Source organism: Adiantum capillus-veneris, chromosome 10 (genome assembly GCF_014529385.1).
Source record: "Adiantum capillus-veneris isolate H3 chromosome 10, ASM1452938v2, whole genome shotgun sequence".
Taxonomy (NCBI): domain Eukaryota; kingdom Viridiplantae; phylum Streptophyta; class Polypodiopsida; order Polypodiales; family Pteridaceae; genus Adiantum; species Adiantum capillus-veneris.
In genome coordinates, this window is record NC_140940.1 from 14322231 (window position 1) to 14332730 (window position 10500).

At 40.2% G+C, this 10500-nt stretch overlaps 1 pseudogene; it reads left to right on the forward strand.

The window, feature by feature from the left end:
* The first annotated feature begins 246 nt into the window (after nt 1-246).
* LOC147448479 (U4 spliceosomal RNA) lies at nt 247-327 on the forward strand (annotated as a pseudogene).
* The last annotated feature ends 10173 nt before the right edge of the window (nt 328-10500 follow it).

Here is a 10500-nt window from a genome sequence, read left to right on the forward strand (position 1 = left end):
AAAGTTAAAAGTTGAATGGTTTTAAAGTTTTAAAGTAAGTGTGCAAAGTGGCACACTTACCCATGCAATATATCTAAATCTCTCTCTCTCTCTCTCTCTCTCTCTCTCTCTCTCTCTCTCTCTCTCTCTCTCTCTCTCTCTCTCTTTGTGGGAAGTTGTTTCTATATTTCATTGTTATATACATGTCTATAGAGCTTCAATATAGCATTGCATCTTGCTTTGCAATGCTTTAGGCATAGCTAGGTAATCTTTGCGCTTGGAAAATGATGCAATTAGTGAGTGTTTCTCGAGATCCATCAATTGCTGGTTGAAAACTATTACCTCTCTGTCTCTCTCTCTCTCTCTCTCTCTCTCTCACACACACACACACACACACACACACACATCTTCTAGCGCCCCATCTTTATGATGGCTCTATAAAAGAGTAGCACCTCTCGCACTAGAAAGGTTAGCACTTCACTCACCATCCCTTCCTCCTATTGAGAGCATGCTCTATGCACTAGAGCTCTCCATTGAAGCTTGAGGATCAGCCCTTGTGGTGTATGTGGAGACCTTGAGCTCCCATCACCTAGAACAAGGTTTCTCTTGATCATAGGCTAATGTGGAAGAAGATTGTTCACAAGAAGTGAAAATAGACTCTCCTTCTCTTGTGATTAGCTGATATAAAACTTTATTAATAGCCCATGTGCATCATATATGGGACTGTTTTGAAGGAAGAAACCATAAAATCTTAGTCCATTCAGTTTCATCTACGAGCACACCAAGTTGCAAGAAATTTTATCGTGGAAAGGTACTCCAAAACGGACTTTGGAGTGAGCTTAGGTAACAATTCAAGTTATGTGTAGAAAATTACAGCAAGGATATGCATGTGTTTTTGTGTGATTTCTTCTCTAGTCTCTCTTCAAGCTATGAGGTAATGAGCCCTTGTAAACAGAATTCTCTTGCATAGTATGTGATCATCTTCATGCAGAAGAACCATGCTAGAGAGGTTGCTAAGTACCCAGGCTCTAAGTGTGAATGAAGAAGAAGAAGATTCTCTTTTTTAGAATGAGAGCTATACTCTTGAATTTAGCATCTCTCTGTAATTGGAGGAGTAGATAAGAAGATTTTGGGATGAGCTATGCTCCCATTCTTGTGCTTGTAAAGATTCTCCCTTAGTAATAAAGATATTCTCTTTATGGGGGGACTAGCCCATCTTCACATCCCCAATGATCTTTCAAGCTCTTCTCTCTCATTTCACTTCTCTTGAGTTATTAATTGCACTTAGAAAGTCACTTTACACTTTCATGTTTTGTGACAGTGGTATCATATCAAGGTCATCTCTGAGATGCTTCAATTATGGACAAATTGGACACATGAAGGGTGATTGCCCCACTAAAACCTCACAGTTCCCTTCTTTTAATGTAATAACATATGTGTAGTGTACTACAACAAAGGATGGTTAAGAAAGATATCTTTCAAAAGCATGGGGTAGCATCAACAACCAGCGGGAGCTCATATTGTTTCATCCAGGATATACAAATAACTTCCTCTCTACAAAGCTTGTTGAATATCTCAGTTTACAGCCCAACGGCTTTAGAGTCTCGATTCAAGCATCTTCTCCTTTCAAAGGACAAAACTCTAGTTCTACTCCCATTACAAGGAAGCTAAATTTAAAGGTAGAAAACTACAAAGATCAAGAATCTTTTTTATTAGCTTCACTTGAGGGATGTGATGTAATTCTGGGAATGCCTTGTCATTACAAGATGTTCCCCATCCCTGATTATGTTTGAAAAACCTTATCCTTTGATCATAAAGGAAAGAAATATGTTGTAAATGCGGATGTAGGTGAGTGGCATATTCCCATCTTCAACCACAATACAATCAAGAAAGAAATAAAAAATTTTGTTTCAACATACTTAATTTTTGCAAGAGAGAGAGATGTGTCTTCTTCACAGCTTTCTTCCTCTTTAGAGCAAGATAAAATTAAGTTCTTTGAAATTTTTAAAGATGAACTTCCCAATGCACTTCCACCCTCTCGACCTGAGGATCATACAATTGATTTGATCCCAAGGAGCTCTCCTTCGAATAAGCCCCCTTATAGAGTTAGTCTAATGCAGCAGGAGGAGATAATCAGATAGGTTAATGAAATCTTGGAGAAGGGTTTGGCCTAGTAATTCTCTATATTGTTCACATGTCTTGTACAAAAAAAGGATGGCACATTTTGCATGTGCATAGATTATAGATCCTTAAACAAGATCACAATCAAGAATCGATTCCCAATACCCCAGATTGATGACATTCTTGATCGATTACAAGGAGCAAGTGCTTTTAGTCGTACATACCTAAAGAGTGAATACCATCAAATCCGCATTGCTCCTTAGGATGTGTATAGGACTTCATTTAGAACAATATTTGGGTTGTATGAATTCTTAGTGATGCCTTTTGGAATCACTAATGCACTAGCAACTTTTAATAGAATGGATAGAATTTTCCATTCATATAGAGAGTTTATACTAGTCTTCTTCGCTGACATCTTGATTTCTTTTAGACAGAAGAAGAACATTACAAACATCTCGGACAGTGTTTGAAGAATTACACAAACACAAATTATTTGTGAATGCTAAGAAAAGTAAATTACTTTTAAAAGAAATTCATTAATTGGTCCATATAGTATCTCACAATCAAGTGAGAATGTTAAGTATGGAGCATGATTTACCCTTGTAATTTTCTGTGGTAAAAGCGCACATTTGTAAGGCCCCCATTATGACGAGAAGCCATCGTGCGTGAACGAAAATCACTCACCGGAAACCAAAATTTTCACGGACAAGAATCAGGGGCAACTTTAAAGGCCGAGACTTTTTTTCACCGGAATATTCTTTTTCGCCGGAATATTATGGCCGGACGACGGCCGGAAAGTGGTCAGAAAACAACCGGTCGGTTGGTCGGTGGTCGATAGTCAATGGCCGATGGCCAGTGGTCGGAAGTCAATGGCCGGTGGCCGGTGGTCGGAAGTCAATGGCCGGTGACCGGTGGCCGAATTCAATGGCCGGTGGCCGAATTCAAAAGCGGACTTGTCTTCTCAAGGGCGGCCACACATGGGCAGATTAGAGGGTCCGATTTGGACTTATTCGCACAAGGGCGGCTACACATGGCTGTCTCTCATAAGAGCGGGCAGCCCTTTTGGCCTATAAAAGGAGGCCATTTCTACACACATTTCATAGTGTGAAGTTGATGAAACAAGGTGAGTGTGAGGTGGTGAGAGTGAAGCAAGGCGGGAGCTCCATTAAGGGTATAATCCCTTTGTAAACTACTTCTTGTTTTGAAGTACTAAAGCCATTGAGTGGCTGCTTTCCTGTGGACGTAGCCCACATTGGGTGAACCACGTATATCGTGTGTACTCTCTCTCTCTCTCTACTCTATAATCTCGTGTATATAAATCTGTCTCTCTCCATTAAGTAATCTACTCAATTATCTATTTAGCTACGTCTTATTTCCTAACAGAGAATGGACCCTGACAAGATTCAAGCAATTCTAGAATGGCCTACGCCAACTACAATACATAAAGTTCGAAGTTTTTTGGGCCTTTGTTCCTATTATCGGCATTTCATTCAAGATTTTGCTGCCATAGCCAATCCTCTCTATGATTTGACAAAGAAACGGACTCCATTCCAATGAGGACCTCAACAAAAACAAGCTTTTGAAAAGCTTCAGTATCTACACAGTCACGGAACTGTCCTCACCGTCCTTGATCTTTGCAAACCTTTTGAGGTGTACTGCAATGCATCTGAAGATTGTGTAGGAGCAGTCTTGAACCAAGAGGTTCACACCATAGCTTATGAAATTTGGTGCCTTAAAGATGCAGAATTGCATGCTTCCATTTATGAGAAAGAGATAATGTCAATACTTCACGCTCTTTCCATATGGAAACATCATCTTTTGGGAGATGATTTTGTAATTAATATAGATCATCCAATTATTTTCTATTTTCTCACACAGAGAAAGTTATCAAGAAAGCAGATGAGATGGGCCAACTTTCCTTCAATGTTTCATTTTCAAGTTTTACATACTTTTGGAAACAAGAATGTTGTCACAGATGCCCTCTCCAGGGATCCTACGGTTGCTGCTTTGACAACTATTTATCATGAGGAACTAGAATCTCTTGGAGAGATGTATCCTCAAGATCTAAACTTTGCTACAATATGGGCCGATCTTCCAGTAAGACATTCCAGGCCACCTTATTCTATTAAAATTACTACGTTATATCATCGAAAAGCTATATACATAGCTCAGTCCTTACAACAAAAGATGATAGAAGAATCACATAATTCTCCCTATGCAGCCATTGAGGTATTTTTGCAACTACTAATTCTCTTGAAAGGTTTTTTTTTTGGCCAACACTCCGCACGGACATTGAAAAATATGTTTGTGAGTGTTAAGTATGTCAAAAATTGAAATATGATAGGACATAAAGTTTATGGAAAACTTCAACCACTCTCTATGCTTAACACGCCATGGGAAAGTATTGCCATGGATTTTATTACAGACCTTATTAAATCAAAGAATGAAAATGATGCAATCTGGACTATTATAGACAGATTCAATAAGGAAGCACATTTCCCTCCAGTTAAGAAAACAATCAAAGCTGATCATATGGCTAGAATATTTCTAGCTCAGATTTTTAAACATCATGGATTGCCAAAAACTATTGTCGGTGATAGAGATCCTTGCATGACTAGTTTATTTTGGCAAGCACTATTCGAGGATTTGGGAACCAAGCTTGATTTTATATCATCTTAACATCCTCAAACAGATGGTCAAAGAGAAATTGCTAATGCCACTGTTTTAGACCTTCTCAAGTGCTATGTTTTGGAAAGACAATCAGAATGAAAACATTACTTACGATTAGTTGAGTTTTTGTATAATAATATTATACATTCCTTAACTAGTAAATCTCCCTTCAAAATTATATATGGGAAGCCACTTTTACAGATAAAGTCAATGAAGTGACTTTTAGATTGGATTTGCCTTCTCATTAGCGCATCCATAATGCTTTTCATGTAAGTCTCCTTTGACCATATGTTGGTTCTCCTCTTGTGGATCCAGTATAGAAAGACCCTCCAAAAGTCAAAGAGACTGAGGAAATCCTTTAGCTAGAACAAATAATGAACCACTCACAAAGAAAATTAAAGTTCAAGAAACTACATTGAAAGTATCTAGTCAAGTTTGAAAATTACACCTCTTTAGATGCAAAGTGGATGACTGAGTCAAATCTCAAGGATTACCCAGACATCTTGCAGTCATGTTGATGCTCTATAATTGAGGTTAACTGTTTAGAACCAAGAGGGATGTAACCATGTCAGTATTTGTAAATAATTAATTTATTTTCTTGAAAATAACCATTTGATAAGTTGTGTGCACATCAGAATAGAACTAGTAGTTCTAGGGTCTCAAGTGCACCTAAACTTGGGCTAGATCACCTCAAGGAGACCCAAGTAGAAAAATACCTTGAAGCCCTAGTGATTGGGAAATTAGTCCTTCAAAAGGGGTAGACAATAGCCTCAATTTATTTGTCTTAGAAAAGTTATGCGCGTCGGTGCGGGGACAAGAATGAGATGGGGTCCTTAGAATAGTGATCCTGAGGCCTCTTAGGATAAGTCAATTAAATTAATTTAAATTATTTGTGTCTAGGTCAAATGGTCGTACAAGTGTCAATAGGTGATGCAAGAGCAGTGTCGGTAAGGCATTGTGCCTATTTTCATAAGTAGCATTTATGTGTTCAGTTGTGAGTGAATTGCACATTTTATAAATAGTTGAGGAACTTTTAAACGTTAAAAGTTGAATGGTTTTAAAGTTTTTAAGTAAGTGTGCGAAGTGGCACACTTACCCATGCAATCTCTCTCTCTCTCTCTCTCTCTCTCTCTCTCTCTCTCTCTCTCTCTCTCTCTCTCTCTCTCTCTCTCTCTCTCTCTCTCTCTCTCTCTCATAGTTTAAGGAGGGAAGTAAACTTGTAGTGCAAAAGCTCAGGCGACTAGGAGTAATTCAACAAGACACCTTGCTCAAAGAGGTAAGGAAACTCCTAGAATCATATCCCATCTATCCTGTTGAATAATCAGAGTGGGTTTCTCCAGTGATAGTCACACCAAAGAAGAATTGTAAGTGGAGGGTTTGTGTTGATTACAAGCCCCGTAATGCAGCCACAACGAGGGACCATTTTCCTCTTCCTTTGCAAGATGAAATTCCAATGAGGTAGCGAGACATGAGTGTTACACGGTATGTGATGGCTACTCAGGATACTTCCAAATTAGCATTGCTCAAGAATATCAAAAGAAGATAACCTTCATCACATCATGGGGGTGTTTTGCTTACAAAGTTATGCCTTTTGGTCTCACTAATGCTCCAGCCACTTTTCAGCATTATGTGGCATTTGTTTTTCGACCATTCTTTGGAAAATCAATCCGTATTTTTATTGATGACTTTTGTATCTATAGCTCCCACTCTCTTCATTTGGAGAAATTTTATGAAGGTCTATGTTTAAGGCACAGACATTCAGAATAGACAACCACGGGAATCAGAATGGAATTGGAACTGGAACAAAACACAGAAACTGACAACAGACTAATTTTGCCATAACTTCCGCTTTTTGATTCCCAAGAAGACACTAATCGACAGTTACATAGTTGGAGAATACCTATGGGCAACACCCTTTCCCAAGAACACCCCTTAGAATCGCAAAAGTACAAAAGTTGATATTTTGAATTCCACTAAGGTAAAACATCCAAAATTCCCTAGGCTTAACATCTGGCACAGCCCAGTGGCTAGAGCCATAGGCTGACCTGGACCCACAATTCTTTGATCAAATAATTTGCTCCCCAGCATCACCTTCTGCATCTGTCTCCAAAGCCTTTTCTTCTGCAATATCCGAATCCGCTTGCTTTTCCACCTCTACTTCCACCTGCTTTTCCACTTCCGATTCCACTCCTCCTGCTACATTCCGATCCGGTCCCAAAACATCACTGCTCAGCTACGTTGTCCACTTACTCACCCCCCTGCATTTACTTCAATCTCCTTGCTTTTGTTCTTCAACTCCTCCATCTCTGCAACTAGTTTCTCATTCTCCATCTTCAATGTCTCATTCTCCCTCCTAATGCTGTCCTTTCCAGCTAGTTGAAACCAATTCTTGAAGCGGTCCGTTCGACGCTTCCATATGCTCCCTCCAAAGCCTAGTTGCTTTATTCCACATCTCTTGTGCATATTCTAGCACTTCCTGCTTCAAGATATCCGCATCTGAATCAGCTACCAGGATACCTGTCATTCCCTGGTTCTGCAATGCTGCCTTCTCCATATCCAACAATGGAGTTAGTCTATTAATCGGAGAAACATTCTCAGTGGTCAAATTAGCCACCTTGTCCCCCAATTCTTTAAATTTCTCATCCCACTGCAGTCTTCAGTCCATCTGCCCACCTAGTAAAATCCTCAGCTACACTCAAAACTTCAGCATTTCTTGCCATAGCCTCAGCTGTAATCCTCTTAACCTCCTCCTGAAATCTTTCCTTATCCGACCTCTCTTAAAATAACTACATCCTGACTTTCTGCATTTCCCATTCTGGAATAGCACTACACTTATGTTCCATCTTCTCAGCTTCCATCACCCTAAGCGTTGCATCTTGATTCTGCAAGAACTCATTCAAATGAGTCAAACTGTTAGCTGCCTCTTCCACAAAGAAAATCCCCCTGGCCTCATAACTGTCACTACTACCTGCCTTAACTTTCAAACTTTCCGGAACAGTCTTCTCCGCAACTCCACCCATTCCTTTCATAAACAATGTGACCTTCTTACCTTTGAACTCCGACTTCTTAGATTCTGATTCCATGGTGAAACTGTTCAACTTTGATTCAGACTCCTCCAAACCCTTCCAAGAAACTTTAAAAGGTGATTTTCCTTTTTCAACTGTTGGAGACCCCAACAAAAACTTCCTCCGCTTCATTCCACATAATGTTCCCTCTTATTTTTCCATATCTGCAACTGGTGTCTTCAAACCTGTTGCTACTGACAAAACCTTCAGAACATGCTCAAAAATTGCGGCCAAATAAGGTGCCACTCGGCCCACTGCTGGTGTCCGACGCCGGTCTCTCTTTCCACTAAGCTGTATCCAATCATACAAAACTTATTCCCAATCAACCTTACTGCCTCTCTCAGCCTGAAACAATGGTGCAAAAGCCTCCTTAGACATGTAAGCGGTCTTCTGCAAAATGCACACCTTTTCCAAATACCAAAACAAATTTGAGGCTGTAATTCCACCCGCATTCTTCACCATATAGTATACCTTCGTCCCAACCGGATTTCCAAATTCCCCCTTCATCTGGGAGTCACTCACCTTCCTCCCCTTAGCCGGCATAGGTAAACATGGAACTTTGAAGACTTTGGACACCAACCTTGGTGTCAAGCGCACATCCCCCATAATCATTCCATCAGTCTCCTTAATCATGTTCCACTGCTGCTCAGCGAACTCATTCTCTGCCCATGTGTCCCAAGGTAGACATGCAAACTCATAAAGGCCTATGCGCTTGAGCCATACCTGGGTTTCCACCTCATTTGGGTCAAACGCTACCACTGGCGTCTCCACACTGCCCTGATCACTCATAGACTCAGCCTCATCACTCTCCACCTCGATGTGCTCTTCCTGTTGCCGTGCCTTGAACAGCTCCTCCATCGCCATCTTCATCGACCTGGTGTTCGGCATTGATTCTGACGCATCATCCTGCATACCCGCCATCAGCTTTCCCTTAATATTTTCAAAAAACATTTCACCCTTCTTATCCAACTTAACAGTCAATGAACTACGATGTTCACACACTTGGATGTGATCTCCAACTCTTCTCACCACCTTACTCTTATAATGATGAATTTTCTCCTCGATTCGAGCACTTCATGGAGGATTCGCCCAAAAAATATTCGTCCTTAAGTGAGTCACATGAGCACTAAGCATTTTTTTAGCCTTAAAATGAGTACCCCCACTTATGAGTATCTCTGTACCCTTTTGCCCAATTCCATTCCTCTGACTTTCCTCTTTCTGGACTTCAAATCCCACAGTCCGAATTCCAACTTCCAGTCTCCAATCCGAATTCCGAATTCCAGTCTCCAATCTGAATTCCGAATTCCAAATCCCTTTACAAGTTTTGAATTGCCACAACAAACTGCCAATTCTGCCTCTGAATATTCCACTACAACCCACAAAACACCAAATGCTAACAATTTACTGCCAATATCCTCAGCCTTATTGACCATCCACTTGGGAACCTCAGGCACCTTTCCATAAAATTTCTTCAAACTGAATCCATTCACAAGTTTCAAAATCTTGGTTTCGAAGACATCTTTCAACAAAAATGTTTCTTGGCCCTGTTCTGATTCAATCTAATAAGGTCCCAAATATCTCAGCTTCAACTTACCCGGATGTGGTCCCAATTTAGAATTATATAGCATCACCCAATCTCCCTTCTGAAAAATTTTGAATTTCACCTGCCTAGACATCCATGCTTGTCTCCTCTTCTGCCCAACTTCCACCAAATAGGCACTGTGAATTCTATCCTCTTCCAATTTAAGCAGCTCCTTTTGTCTATGGGTAATTGATTCCTTCGAACTTAACTTATGATGAATTGACAACCTCAAGCTTGGAATTACATATTCCATTAACACCACAGCTTCAATCCCAAACACCAATTTGAAAGGTGTCATTCCAGTCGCCACCTTAAAAGCCGTCCGAAAAGCCCATAGTGCTGAATCCAGCTTGTCATCCGAATGTGATTTGTTTTCCGACACAATCTTCTTCAAAATTCTTACCAGCACTTTATTAGAGCTTTCTGCCTGCCCATTTTCTTGCGGATGATATGGAGTAGATTTCTTATGCAAAATCATATGTCTGGATGTCAATTTCTGAATCACAAAATTCAAAAAGTGTGTTCCCTGATCCGACACCAACTCAATAGGACATCCAAATCTTGTCATAATGTTTTTATATAGAAACCGTGCCACACTTGCTGCTTTATTATCTCTCAAAGCCACCGCTTCCACCCATTTGGTAGCATTATCTGTTGCAACAAGAATATATCTGGAACCCATCCTCTTTGCTCGTGGTTTTATTGGGCCCACAAAATCCATTCCTCACTTCTGAAATGGTTCTAATGGCAAGACTGGATTATCCTGCATCCTATCCCCTTGTGTAGACTGCCCCATCTTCTGACATTGAACACATTCCGTGGCAAAACTATGTGCATCTTTCAAAAACAAAGGCCACCAAAGTCCAGCTTGCAAAATTTTTCGACCTGTAATTTCCCCTAAGAAATGTCCTCCAGTTGATCCCCAATGTGCCTCCTACAACACTGCTTTCTGCTCTTCATCCGGAACACATCGTCGTATAATCTGATATGCTCCTCTTCTATATAATGCTCGAGCTATAATAAAAAATGGTATGCTCCTCAATGCAAACTTTTTCCTCTGATCCGGAGACATTGTCAAAGGTA